This window comes from Citrus sinensis, chromosome 3 (assembly GCF_022201045.2).
Source record: "Citrus sinensis cultivar Valencia sweet orange chromosome 3, DVS_A1.0, whole genome shotgun sequence".
Classification (NCBI taxonomy): Eukaryota; Viridiplantae; Streptophyta; class Magnoliopsida; order Sapindales; family Rutaceae; genus Citrus; species Citrus sinensis.
This window is the reverse complement of record NC_068558.1, coordinates 39,114,983-39,131,393: the sequence shown is the minus strand read 5'-3', so window position 1 is coordinate 39,131,393 and position 16,411 is coordinate 39,114,983.

Here is a 16,411-nt window from a genome sequence, read left to right as displayed (position 1 = left end):
TCGAATGAATGGAAAAACATCTACATTTATAGCAATGGTTTTGGTGCCACATATAAGAAGCGGTTGGGAGCGGTTGTAAAGTTGAACACAAATAAACTTCCCTCTCCCAAACACATATGGTAACCAACAAGTGGTTACTATGTGTAGGTCGGGTCGAGTCAGGTTGGCCCATTTTAGGCGTTCACTTGTCCAACATCTCCCACTCGCACATGATGGGACGACATTAAAACAGTAGAGCAGTGAGTAAAGAAACAATGAACAACCACATATCTTTAATTATACAGGTAAATATATTGTGTGACCATGAACACATCCAAAACCTCATTCAGAAAGCCAAAGACATATCTCAATTGCTAACCCAGGCAAGAGATGTCTTAATTCATGTCTCAATTGCAATCATATGCAAGAGACCTCAACATATGTTTATTGTATCCTAAATTTAATTTACTTTAATACTCAAGCATATTAAATCCCCTCGGTATGCCAAAATTGCACAATCTATTTATGTATTCACAATTGTAATATCACAAAGATATTAAACAATTGGTCGACTAGTGAATCACATAAAAGGAAAAAAAAATTAAATCTTTCCATCACACTCATGTCTATCAATCCAAAGTAGTCACTTTCGTAGTTATGTTTCATAAACCAAATCATGTCAAGGTTATAGATAACATGTTAAAGTAGCAGACACCAGTCTAAAATCCCAGAAACATAGTTGATAGTCATAGGGATACCAGAATTGACTTCTAGGAACTCATGCGGAACTTACACAATGAGGAAGAAGATAGATTCTCTCATTTTCCATTTTGGTCACCAAGCACGCGCGATATGATACACACGCTACAGTGAATCTTCCATTTCAAGGCGTATGTCTCATTAATCCAATTCAATGTATAGATTTTAGTCCAATCGCTCTTCTACAACGCCTTACTAGAGTTTTTAAAGTGAACGCTCTCTTTTAAGGTCAAAATAAAATCTCACATCTGGCTTCAATCAGGTCTCTATAATTGTGGGGTACATTATAGTCGGTCAACGAGAAAATATCATATACGACCTCATCTTGACTTTAGTCAAGATGACAAAATTTGTAAAATATTTTTTTGCTTTTTGACTTTTAGACAAAACACATTATCTCATTATTCTACCTATCTCATCTTAGCTTGCTCCCAGAGCAACTGAAGTGACCGCTTGTGTAAGAAAGTCAGTCATTGACTTGACGACTGATAACTCTATGAAATAAGAGTTATTACATCAATTCTAGACGTAAATCAAGATTACTTAGAGAGCAAATAAGATGTTTTTATTACATTTTGCATAAACATTCATTTTAGTTGAGTCTTAATAAGTTTTGTTTGAATCACAATAATTTGTGCTCAAAACTTGTGCATAATTGTAGGTTTTCAAAAATTCTTAATTCATGAAGGGATGCTGAGACATTAGACTAGTAAGAAGAGGAAAGAAGATGGCCGCAAATGAAGTAAAACACAATCGGGAACAGTGCAGTGTTGTAGCTGTTGTTAGAGCAACCATTACTGTAGCAATCTAGGACCACTGAGGGAGAAAACTTAAGCGCGGGTCAGCTGCAGAATTGCAATTTGTATGTTTCTTAATTTACCTCACGCACGCCACAAACTTTTATTTTTACTTTAGTTTGCAGTATAAAATGAGGGCGCGCACCACATAAAACGGCGGCAATGAAATTATTATTAATACATTAGAGAAAAAGGGAGAAGAAAATCAGATTTGAGGAAGATGGCTTCAGCAGCATTGAAGAGTCCTGCAGAGTTATTTGAATTTGCTTTTTGCCGTTCTCAACTTATACTTTTCCTCTTTCTTTGACTGTTCTGATGTATCTCGTGAATAATATATTGATGTTTATTTTTCTCATTCAGAATATGAACTAGATTTGCTTGTAGTTGAGTGACAAACAATTTAATGGGTTCTTGACTGTTATTATGTGTTGTTATGTCATTGCTGTAACATTTTACTCTAGCAATTATTATTAATATAACTGTTATTTTGGTTGACCACCCATTTAATAGTTTAAGTTAAGATAGAGCCGCAAAAAGGTATGTCTTAGCGGATATTATTAGAGTATTGCTTGATCTTAATTTAAGTTTCCTGGATTAAGTTATCTTGAATCCCATAAGGGCTATACTTGAAGTTAAGATTTGTGACACACTAGACATAGGTGCTCACCTTGTAGGGTGGAGAGACGAAAGTGTTATAAGGCCATATCATAAGTAGATTAGAAACTGGTCATTGCTAATATATTTAAGGGTATGAGAGTTCCAATACGCGACAGCTGAGGATGCAGATTCATTCTGCCCAGTGCTGCAGCACTTGCCATAACAACTGGTGTTAACTTGATGAAAAGCAGTCAGCCCATAAGAAGAGTTTGATCATTCAACTACTATAGTCTCAATTGAACATTAGACACATTTAATTCAGTTTATTTCATTACGGTATTGTTTTACTTTATTCTCTCACAATCATCAATTACGATAGAACATACTTTACGTTTGTTAACTTCGGACTTAGGTTAGTTTGCACTATTGTGATTGCTATAGCATTTTAAGTGACATCAATCCCTGTGGAGACGATCTTGAATATTCATCACTTTATTACTTGTTGTGTATACTTGCACATTGACATCAGTAGCATTTGATTATAAAATTAACCAACAACAACATACTTTCATATGTGTGTAATTATGCATTTTCCAAACTAAATTGAAATAAGAGAACTTAAAACATCATTGCATTTCAAAATAATTCATGTAATAAAATGTTTACAAAATAAAAATATCTTTATAATGCAAGATTATAATCTACGTAGCCCCAACGATCTAACATGAGAGGCGAATACATCCATCGTTATAGCTTTTGTAAGTGAATCATCTATCATGCGATGCATATATATATAGTGTACGGCTACTTCCTTCTTTGCCAAAATGTCTCTTATAAAATCGTATGTAGTCTCAATATGTTTCGACTTGCTGTGGTATTTACATCCTTAGAGAAAGGGATAGTAATCTGACTGTCACAATAGATAGTTACTGGAGTAGTAACGCTAATATTAATCTCTAAGTCCTCCACAAATCTCTTAAGCCACATAGCTTCTTGCACTGCTGTAGAACATGCAATATATTCGGCTTTCATCGTCGATAAAGTTGTGCATGTTTGTTTCTTGCTACTCCATGTAATTGCTCTTCTGTTTAGCAAGAATGCATGTTCTGAGGTCGATTTACGTTCATTCAGGTCGCCACCCCAGTCGGCATCTGAATATCTAACAATTTGTAAACCACTTCCTTGATAGTATTAAAAATAATCTGCAGTGCCTTTGAGATATGCCAAAATCTCTTGATCGCACTCCAATGCTTCTGTCCAAGATTCAATTGGTATCTACTCACTAGTCTTACAGTATAACTGATATCAGGCATTGTACACATCATGACATACATGAGACTTCCAATGGCATTTGCATAAGGAACTCTAGTCATTCTTTCATTTTCTTGAGAAATTTTGGGACATATATCGAGATTAAGAGATTGCCCTTTAGCTATTAGGGTATCTATTCGCTTACAATCAGCCATATTGAATCTTTCAAGGATCTTCTTATTGTAAGGTTCTTGTAACAGCGACAGAAGTTTCCTTGAACGATCCCTGTAAATTTTGACTCTTAAAATATAAACGGTTTCACCCATATCTTTCATGTCAAAATTTGAGTATAACTAATCTTTAACAGTTTTGACAAACTCTTTAATGTTCGCAGCTAACAGTATATCATCCACATACAAAGACAAATATCGTAAAATCGTCTTTAGACTTCTTAACGTACGCACAATGGTCTTTTTTAACCATCCTGAAGCCATAAGAAACTACGGCTTGATGGAATTTAAGGTTCCATTGTCTATAAGATTGTTTAAGGCCATAGATAAATCTTTTGAGCTTGCATATTTTGCGCTCTTGGCCTTTAACAACAAAACTTTGTGGTTATTCCATGTAAATTTTTTCCTCTAGTTCTCCATTGAGAAATGCAGTTTTTACATTTATTTGATGTAACTCAACATCTAGATGTACAACGATAGCCAAGATTAATCGTATAGAAGCAAACCTTACTATAGAAGAAAATGTCTCTTCATAGTCTACACATTCCTGTTAAATATAGCCTTTAACGACTAATCTTGCTTTATATCTCTCGATTGTCTCATCCGCCTTACACTTTATCTGGAGAACCCATTTGTTTTCGATAGCTTAACGGTTAGGCAGAAGATCAATCAAGTCCTTGACCTGATTGACTTTCATAGACTCTATCTCCTCCTCAATTACTTTTATCCATGAATCCTTAGCAGACGATGTGAGAGTCTTGTTATATGTATTTAGCTTATCACCATCGTGTGAAGTAATCATAAAAGCTTCTCCCTCAATCTCAAAGCGACAACGAGTAATTGGCCTACGATTACTTTTCGAGTTGATTCCCTAGCTGGAATCGTAGTGCCTGGTGTTTCACTCCCACTCAGAGTGGCAATCCCTAAAGGATCCGTACTAACACCAACATCATAGTTAGAAGTGATAATATCATTTGGATATTCTAATTCATAGAATTAAAAATCCTTATCAACTTCTCCAATGCTATGAAATTCATTTTCTAAAAAACTAATATCTCGTGATTCCAGTTCAGACATAGTTCAATTTATTTGTTTACCAATGAACGCATATCTTTTAGAGTGTTCTGAGTATTTAATAAAGATACACTTTGTACTCTTAGCTCCCAATTTTCCAAACTTATGAGTATAGTTATGAATATAAGCTACAGACCCCAATGGCCGTAGATGAGATAGGCTAGGTTTTCTACCCGTCCATAACTCATATGAGGTGGAACTAATTGATTTTAAAGGAATTCAGTTAAATACACAGGCAACAGTTAACAAAGCATCTCCCTAATAGGATATTGGAAGATTTGCTTGCGCTATTATTGATCTAACCATTTCCAATAAAGTTTTATTCCTTTTTTCCGCTACACCATTTTATTGTGGAGTTCCAGGAATAGTCAGCTGTCTTTTTATCCTTTTCTCATTACAGAATTCCTTGAACTCTTTCGAAAGGTATTCATGTCCTCGATAAGTTCTTAGAGCTTTAACATTGTTGTTTAGTAGATTCTCTATCATGTTCAAATATAATCTAAAGCAATCCAATGCTTTTGATTTATGAGAAATCAAGTAGACATGACCGAAAAATGAATAATCATCAATGAATGTAATAAAATATGAGGCTCTATCTTTAGTTCTTACATTCATTGGACCACATATGTCAAAGTGCATTAATTGCAATGGTTTTTCGGCTCTAGTTACTTTGGTAAATGATTTTCTAGTTGTTTTCCAACTAGACAATTTTCACATAAAGTAATTCAATCTTGGTGAGTGGGCCCAACATGCCCTTTCTCGGAAGTCTATACATTTTTTTATCCTATATGACCTAATTTAGCATGCCAAGTGATGACATCTATTTTATTATTGCTAGAAGAAGTAACATAAGAAAAATAACTATTAGCATAACTTGAACCATCAATTATTGAATCTAATACAATAAAACCATTAATTAAATGCCCAATTCCAATAAGGACTGAATTTAAAATGATCTCTAAACAGACACCATGAAAAGTTAAGTGATATCCTAATTTAAGAAGAACATGGACAAAAATGAAGTTTCGTCGAATCTTCGGTGCATACAAGACATCGTGTAACAAAAGAATACGTCTACCACGCAAAGTCAATTTGCAGGTGCCTATTCCTTTTGCCTTAACTCTAGAGTTTTGGCCCATGTATATCCATCTACTCCCCTAGCTGATTCGATGATACTCCACAAATGCATCTCGATCACGAGCTATATAGTCTGTTGCTGCTGAGTCTACAGTCTACATAGGACAAGATTCGGTTAGGAGTACAAAAATCATAACTAAAGCATAATTTAACAAAGCATAGTTGGGTCTTACCTTTTTCGGCTCAGTGCACTCACGAGCGAAATGACCTAGCTTGCTACAGTTGTAGCATCTCACCTTGGATTTGTCCATTTTCTTGCAAGCACGCTTAGCTCTTGGGCGCTTTTAAGCATTTGCCTTCTTCTGATCAAGATCAGATCCTTTACTCTTCTGGTTATATTTATGGCCATTTTTGTGCTTGAAGCCCGAAGCTTTGTGCAAGCTCGACTCAGCCATAAAAAACATTATCAGAAAGCTCAACTACCTCAAGGCGCTCTACTTCCAGCTCTAAGTGATCCTCAATATCTTTAAAAGTTATGATATTCTCATTATGAGTTATATTCACTTTCATGTGTTCACAGGTATCGGGTAGAGATCTTATCACTGCCTGAACTTGCTGTTCATCAGTTAAAACACGTCCAGCAGACTTAAGCTCACGAACCATGTTCGACAACTCTCTCAGATGCTGCCTCATAGTATAGTTCGAGTGCTTCTGATAAAAGTCGAATTTGATCATAAGCCTCATGAGTTTAGTGGCCGAGGTACCACCAAACTTGTCTTTCAGAGTGAGCCAAATCTTTTGAGCAGTTTTATACTTCTCATACTTGCACATGAGGTCATCTTGCATGCTGCTCAACAACGTTATGGGCGCATTGCTATTCTTTTCTTTGCAGGCCTGATAGGCCTCAAGATCTCTCTTGTGTTGAGCAGTACTGTCTTGGTCAGGCTCAACTAAGGTGTTGTTAAGAGCTTCTAGAGTTTCTTACTCTTCAAGGATGTACTGAATTTTGCGGTGCCAAATATCGTAATTGTCATTATTCAGTTTCTCACCCTTGTTCAGTTTAGCTCAACCACAATGTTTTTAGATGCAGAGGTCATCTCAACTATAATTTAACACAGAGACAATTCAAAATACAATCACTAAATACATTATTAACAAATATACACAAACAATTAATTTTTCCGAAACGTAAACTAAAAAACATGACAAACTAATATCGGGAATGGAATCAAAAGTTCGTCGAGACTTCCAATCATCATCCAATTCCCTTTATTATATTCATCATTAATTCGATTATAATACGCAAAATTATCAGTTCTAATTATAAATTTAGTCGAGCAACAATTAATGTAAAATATCATTAATGAAGTCATAGCAACATATAATTCAACCAACAAATTAAAACCAATTTTAAAAAGAACCATCATAATCAAGAAACAAATGAAATAACATAACATAGTCAAACTAATACATAGAATCTTCTACATGTTCTTAAAATATTCTTTGTTGCACGTGACTCTTTCATCTAACTTATACTTAAGTCTATCTCCAAATAAAAATAATTGTTTCCTCTTGATGATTCTATTTATGGTTTTCTCATATCATAACTTCTACCCTCTACCAAGGCAACTAGCTTGCCTCCCATTTCGAAGTTCGTGTGAATGCTAAGCACTGAGTTTTGCCTCATATTTGAAACAAGACGATGCTCCTCCATTAACTCAATTACACACCTCAGCATATAATATTTGTGTGAAGGTTTCTCAATCTCATTTAACATGTGAACCTTAAAGACAAGCGTATTGTCATCATCAAGTAATGATTGAATGAGAAGCCATTGATAATAACCCCAGTTCGTTACATAGTAGGCTTATTTGTGGACATTAAGCAGTTAAAAGCCCCATATAAATCTTCTATGTTCATGCATATAGGATGATTAGGGTCCATCTTATAATTCTCTATTTTCTCTATAAGTTCTTCATAAGATAGACTATTATTAATCTCAATTAGATCATTAGCTGAAACCCAAGCTCTAATTGTCATTACATCTTCTTCCTCAGTCCACAACTTATTAACGGGAGGCATCTACGACAAAAAAAAATATAAAAATCAAATTAGTGATTGTTAACAAACAACTAAATACGAGATTAAATTTTAGCTAATTCCCATAAAAAAAAATTTAAGCTCTCACTAGAGCAAAATATTTATTAACATATAATACTCATCCATGAGACTATATATGTTCGATCCAAAATTATAATGCTCTACAATGCAAAACATTGTTCTACGGTGCACAACTGTACAGTGTGTGTTCAACACACACAACCGCCGTAGGACCCACGCGCAGCCTTGCGCCGCTCCAATAACATTGGGCCCGACACTATCTAACTCCATATTTCATTATGAATTCAATGGTGCATTTGGATTTTCAAATGGAGGTCGGAATAGGCTAGAATTGTCAAAAAACTAAATCTGATAATGTTCATCATCTTTTCCAAATTAGGGTTTTTAACCCTTTCCAAACCTTAATCTGACACTAATCATATTTTGGCCATAAATTTCTCGTCTTAAGTCCATTTTTAACAAATCATATACTGTTGGAAAGCTCTTGAAAATATCTTCCCAATGATATATTACACATATTGTCAGGTGTCCTAGATCAAAAGATATGATCCATTGAAGTTTCAGGTTTTATATATATTTAGGGTTCATGCAATCTAAATCCTTGGACGGTTTTAATAATATCAATTCCATATATCCATTCATATTAAACATTCCAGAACACTTAAAACAGCGGGCATGAGAAAAAAAAATCATGTTGTTCATGAATTAAATCCAACCAATGCACGAATCCAACACAATTTAGGCTTTGATACCATTTGAAGGAAATTTTTAAAAGGAAGTCAATAGGCCTTACATTTTTCGAATTATGCAGTGGAATAAACAGGTGTTGGATCATGTCATTGGTCGGAAATAAATCACGAGCGGAAATCTTCATCAAGTCACAATATATATGTATTTTACTGATTGTTCAAAGACTTTATTTTAATCTTGATGAAGAAGAGAATAAGATGAATCTTCTCTATATTTTTTGTTCACCCGCACTCACACTGCTTTTTCGAATGAATGGAAAAACTCGTACATTTATAGCAATGGTTTTGGTGGCATATATAAGCAGCAGTTGGGAGCGGTTGAAAAGTTCAACACAAATCAACTTCCCTCTCCCAAACGCATATGGTAACCAATAAGTGGTTACCATGTATGGGTCGAGTCAGGTCAGCCCATCTTGGGTGCCTACCCGTCCAACACAATATTATTTACATGGGATGTTTAGATATTATACTATTAAACAAAAAAAAAACTATATAAGATTAATTTTCGTTGGATTTAATTATTATATCTATGAGTAGACAGAAATTGATTTTCAGTTGTCACTCTAAATTTGATAATTGTTGGGTAATTAGATAAGTGGTGGATTCTACAATCCTAGTAACTTCAATCTCTTAAATTTTTGTATTAATTTTCTCACCTTTAGTTTACTTATATTTTTTGTTTATATTTTCTTAAACAAAATAGTTTCTTTTCAACTACGGTAAAGTTATAATTAGCTAAGATTAGATTTTTTCCCCTAAAATAAACAATCCTATTGGTTCGCCTCATTATTTTTAGTATATACTCCAATAAATTTATGTGTTTGCAAGTACATGAGAATTTGTACAACAGTCAGTACATGAAGAAGAGTAAAAGAATATGTATATCAAGCAACACAAAGCACACAACGTTAGAAATCTTATTAAAATACATATACTTGATAAAATAAACGACAACAATACAACAAATAAGCTTATTTTATAAATTACTAAAATTTTACCATAAAAATATTTATGAAATTCATTGTTAATTATTTAATAGAGAAGGTGACATATTTAAATAATTTGATATAATGAAAAATAAAAGAGAAGGTATGATTATCAAGGAAATAAATCATGAAATTATGAAAATATTGCTAGTTGTTACCATATGTCATTTTTGTAAGTTCTCAATACTAGTGACAATTTTTAACACATACTTTTCTTTCAATTAGACCGCATAATAACTTTTTTGTAAGTTAAAGTAGTAATGATATTTTAACCTTTCAATTTATTCAATACAAAAAAATTTGACTATTTATTAAATAAGTCTCTAAAACTAATTTTAGAAAAGGACTGAATCGGGGACATATATAAAAATAAAATAAAAAATTATATTATTGTAGGAAAACTTAAAAAATAGAAAAAAAAACTCAAGGGGTATTAATAAAATTTTTCAGGTGCTCAATTGATCTAGCTACAAATTAATACTAGATTGTTTTGTTTGTCAAAAATGTACGTTAACGCTTCAATCATGTGATTTTTTAATGTATTATTTTTATATAAAAATAAAATGAGTTATTAAAAATTTATTTATAACTCAAGTGGTAAATATAATTTTTTATAAATATAATTTTTAAGAGAGGCCAAAATCTCATTCCCGGGCTCCATCAATCATGTCCAAATTTATTGTGTTTGAGCAATTTCGAAAGTGGCATCTCACCAAAAGGTGCTGCTCGTATTGTTAATTAATCCCAATTATAAAACTCCAACTTAAACAATTAATTGATTCATTTCAATAAATTAGAAGTTATTAAATTGAATTATGAGGACTTAGCTATCAAGTACGTCTTAGTGGAGCCCCCTCAGGGCCTCAGCAAATTTGTTCCATATGTACATACTTGATGTTCCTATTCAAATTTCAGAAGCCTAGCTAACTAACATATTTTCTTGTCTCATTGGAGAGTTCCAGGCTCCCAAATTGTCTTCACCCATTTATTAATTACACACCAGGCATGACTGGAATTTCTTTCAACGAATTCCCAGCTGGCGTAAACCAAAATTAGTCACAATTGTCGAAAAAGAGAATCACGAAGGAAGGACTGACTTTAGTTCGTGACTATTACCTGCCTGACTGCCTTCTTTTTGTATTGGTTGCTTCGGCTAGATTAAAAAAACAGTTTAGGAGCTTGCTATGTTACAGACTCTGTATGTAACATAGTAAATGGGGAGCATTCACGCGTTGCAGGAGTGAGGAAAAGCTGTTGGAACTTAGCTGATACAAGGCCAGCACTGAGCTGTTACATGCAGAATCTGCAACGTACCATTGTCGGGAAATTTACGAAAATAATCATTAATATTTTATTATTTTCGCAATTAACCCTCTCAACTTTTTTCTATCAATATTAGCCAAACACAAGCCTTTCTTCCCAAATTACCCTTCTTTACAGAACAAAACCAACATTGTTTCTCTCATATCGCCAAACCAAAAGCAGCTTTTCACTCTTGAATCATCAGCCAACGGCGACCGCAAAAGACAACGGTAAAAGTGATATCCGATCATAATATATCCGGATCCAACACAAATCGACATCACTTAGTGGTATGAATTATTTTCTGAACTTACTGAACTGAGTCGGGTGAATCTGAATCTGGCGACAGGCTGCCTGTCGCAGCAAAACTTGGTGCGACAGGCTGCCTGTCGCAGCAAAACTTGGTGCGACAGGCAACCTGTCGCACCAAGCAAGGTGCGACAGACACCTGTTGCACCAAACTTTGGTGCGACAGGCACCCTGTCACACTAAGCTTCGGGCGACAGGTTGCCTGTCGCACCCACCCTGGAGATTCATTAAAACTGTATTATTTTAATAAGAGTCAAATAATTTTTTTTTATAATTTCAGGCTTAATGGATTCAGTTGTACTTGAATTGTGTTACGATGGTTGGTGGGAGACATTAGAGAATGGCCGTATGGAGTACGTGAATGGTAAAAATCGAGCTTTTTTGGTTGGAAAAAATTATCTGTTTGATCAGTTATTGGCAAGAGTATACGAGGTGTTACAAATAAACCCTAATGACTATAGTATCACAATGAAGACAACTTTGAGGTCTAGTAACACATTATATCGTATATGTGCAATGCCCATGAATATATGTGATGATGAAATGGTGAGGGTTGTGTTGCATATGGCATCTGACGTAGCTAATTTTGGATGCATTCCTATATTCGTGACCACATCACCTCGAGTTCCGAGCGAAGGTATTGAGCCACATGTCGATACAGAAACTTCGTTTAGAGCAAATTTGTCTGGCCCCGATAATGATGAAGAGGTGTTGCCAAGGACAATATCGCTGCAGCAATATTACTCTCCAATCCACGACAATTATGACAACATTGATGATAATGGCGTTACGTTACAGGATGTTGGAGCAACGGTATTTCCAATAACAACGTCGTTGGAGCAACGATATTCTCCGTATCACAACAATGATTTTCGGGACAATGATGATTTTCATAATGAGACAGAGGGGGATAATGTTTGTGCAGAACCTTCTAATAATACAAGACGGGGCACTCGTTTCAATAATGATGGTGATGATGGAGGAGCCGGTCCTTCGAATGTTCCGTCGTTTCAGCATGAGGATGAGTGTGAAGACAATACTCCTGTGAATAACAGAGGCAGTAGACCTATTCCTTTTATGGTTCGATCGAGAAGGAGAATTGAATCCCTTACAAGTCTTGCTCCAACTTTACCTTCGAACATGGTTGCTCCAAGCTTTGTTAGCAGTTGTGACTCAGATGATATCAGCGTGGGTAAGCTATTTGCTGAGAAGAATGAGCTTATATTACAACTACGCAAGGTGGCCTTTAGAGATAAGTTTGATTTCAAGATTGCACGGTCTACTACGACACGTTTCGAGGCTCACTGTTGTTCAAAATCATGTAAATGGCGTATTCGAGCAACTAGAAGTTCGAACGAGCAAAATGTTCCTTGGGTGGTGAAGAGAATTGATAATGTACACACTTGTCATAATGAGGTATTGGTTGATGGACATCATCAAGTAAGGAGCCGGGTTGTCGGTCATATTATCGCAGAAAAATATATTCAAGATAAGAGGATTTATACTCTCAATGACATAAGAGCAGATATGCAACAGGAGTACGGTGTTCAGTTAACATACCAGCAGGCATATAGGGCGAGAGAAGTTGGTTTTGAAATAGTTCGCGGCAACCCTGCAGAGTCATACAACTTGCTCCCTAAATACTCTCACGTACTAACTACAGCGAATGAGGATACAGTCACTCACCTCGAGCAGGATGGAGATGGTAATTTCTTATACTATTTTGTAGCACTCGGATCTTCCATCAAGGGGTTTATGTAGTACATTCGGCCTGTCATTGCTGTAGATGGTACTCATCTGAAGGGACTACATCGTGGAAGCATGTTCGTGGCAACATGTCTTGATGGTAACAATCAATTGTATCCGTTAGCCATTGGGATCATGGATTCAGAAAACAATGATGCTTGGGAATGATTTATGATGAAGTTACACGGAGTGATTGGTGATAGACCTGAGTTGGTAATTATCTCTGATCGATGCACTGCCATAAGGAGAGCCGTTCTTAAAGTATTTCACAATGCAACTCATGGCGTTTGTTTTTACCACGTCAAAGGTAACATTAAGTCACAATTTAGAATGTCTAAAGCTCTTTGGGATGAATTTGAGCCTGCCTTTATTAATGCAGCAAAAGCATATGGCCACGAGGAATTTAAGAGACAACTTGAGGGGTTGTGGATGATCCACTCGGGTGCGGCTGATTACCTAGAAAATAATGTCGGTACGTGTAATTGGGCAAGGTCTCAGTTTGAAGGTAGGAGGTACAGTATTCTTACCACCAACATCGCGGAGAGTGTTAATGCTTTCATGAGGGAACCTCGAAAATTTCCTATTACTCATCTTGTTGATCACTTTAGGAAAACATTGCAGCAATGGTTTTATGATAGAAAAATTATGGCTAAATCAATGACTACTCGACTAACAACATGGGCGGATGAAATAGTCACTGAGAGGAGAACTATAGCTGAAAGAGTGATAGTTCGGCCGGGGTCTCCGCATTGCTTTCAAGTTATAGGCGGTGGGCTTAAGGAAGAGTTGGTTGACTTACAAAAGAGAACTTGCTCCTGCAGAGTGTTTCAGCTTGATCAGCTTGTGTGTGCTCATGCAATTGCGGCGTGTCTAACACACCGGGTGGATTTTATTAACCTTTGCTCGGACTTTTACACTACAGAATCGTTGGCGATGGCTTATGCATAACCAGTGGAGCTAGTTGGTGATGTGGCTGATTGGGAAGTTCCAGATGAAATTCAGGAGATGCAAGTATATCCACCAGTCGAGGCACCACCACCTGGCCGTCATAAAGAGCTCAGAATACCCTCGTTTGGCGAGGATGTTGACCGGCGGACTGTAAGATGCGGCCGGTGTCATGAACTAGGCCATAATCGTAAGCGATGTAAGAATCCTATTGCGTCGACTCGAAGTTAGTTGTATTTTGTGTGTTATTCGTTGGTTAAAACTATTATTGTTTTTGTGTTTCGTTGGTTAAAACTGTTATTGTTTTTTGTATTTCGTTGGTTAAAACTGTTATTATTTTTTGTGTATTGTACACTTATATTTCATAAAACTTTATTTTATTTTAAAGTTCAAAATGTGAGGCATTAAAATTATATAAAATTAAGTGCGCAAATTAAAAAAAAATTCAAATTTCAACATTAAAATTACTACATAGGTCTACAATATAATATCGTCATTAAATATATCAACTGTAATCTTCTTTCTAAAGTACTCGACATGACTAGCGTTAAACTCAAATCTAAGCCCGAACATTAAATACATCGTAACCATCAATACGAAAACACCGCAATCGCCAGTTCCGGGCTCTTGTTGCGGCGCGCTCTTAACTGCGATAACTTTCCATGGGTATTCACTTCGCAACTCAGGTCGGATATTGTAGAAGCCAACATATTCCAACCATCGAGGGAATATAACTTTAAGTGACTTGAATTTCAACTTGTACCTTTTGTCGTCGCAAAATGTGAGTAATGAGTCATAAATCCAGACTTTATTTTTCCGAAAGTCAACTCGTGCTAGTACCCAATGCGAGCCGTCCAAGTTAACAGGGATGAGTAACTGCATATAAAAATTGAAAAACATTTTCGTTATATATGCAATTGAAATACAACAAAGAAAAAGCAACAACTCGAATATTTTCATTATAGAGCATGTGAAATGTAATAAAATACATACCATATCGACATCCGTCATGATTTTGACATTGTGTGCTGTCACCCACAAAGATAACTATTCAAGCGGTCGTCGAATACCATTGAATCGACTGCACAATTCCCGTTATTCCATAACTGATTCAAGAACACCTAGTACATAGATAACCAAGAAATGCATAAATTAATAAAACTTAAAGGCAATAATTAAAAAAAAAATAAATAGTATGTATAAGTTTTGTCGACACATTACCCAAAAAAATGTGTCAGTATGTGTGACATGTTGGAGTAAGGCATTTGGATACTGTTGTTGTTTTTCGCTAATCAAGCGGAGATACTCGTGAATATGCTGTAGAGAAACAGAAATATTATGATTTAAAAAAAAATTTATACACAAATCCACAACAGTATACACCACGAGGAAAATATAAATACCTCATCGCCTAGCCATCCCATCGAAGCTGTCCCCAAAATTATTTGAAAGAATGACCGCGGGTGCTGGACTCTCCGGCGGACTCTGCTATCACCAGTGAACCATCGATCAAACTCATCAAACAGACTAGAGTCCTCCAATCCTCTCAGTGGATTTACATCCACACTCGTATTCATGTCAATCGCATGCTCCATGATTTGGGGTCGAGGTAAAGGCCGGACGTTCTGTCCTCGCCTGACCGGAGGAATCATATAAGGACTGTTATAAACATACGACGATATGTACGCACGGCCGAACTTACTAACGCCCGGAGGCACCTCTGTGAACACCTGCACGCTCTCCCCACTAACATCCCCGTAGAAACTATACAATGACGTGGGCATAGACAAATTTTCATTGCCCACGTCAGTATACACTCCATAGTCATCCGGGGCCTGTACATTCGCCAAAAAGAACATATTAAATAACTATCAAATTAAAAGTTAAACGAACATTATAATTAAATTTAAACTAGCTTACCTCATACGAGCGTGCAATGTGAGAATCCTTATTTGGACGTTTAGAAAATGTGTCGATGAAGCTAACAACAGTTTCTTTAAAATCTTTTAATTATGACTTTATTTCATACACGTTACGATCAATCTTATCCAGCCGTCGTCGTACGTAATCATTAAACTGCTTTGTCCTCGACTATTACAAAAGAAAAAAATAAAATTTTAGAATAACAATAAAAAATAATAATTTATAAAGAAAAAATATCGTATATTATTATAACCTCAGAATCCCGTGCGTCATCAGAGTTGTCTGATTGCTGCTGGTGGTCATCAACAGCCACATCATCCTCAAAAGTGTCATGACGTTGCTCTGGTATTGGGTTTGGTATGTCGTCATGATCGTCATGCTTGTCTGATTGCCTTGTAACCGACGGCATCGCGTTGATTGATGGTTGGTGCTGTATAAAGTATCATTTAAAATTAGTAAATGAAAAGTCAAAAATTTCGATTAACAAATTTTTAGTACTTAGAGTATACCGACCTTATGAACCCAGTCTGGAATGCTTGGCAAGTAATCCTTCACAAAGAGCCAAT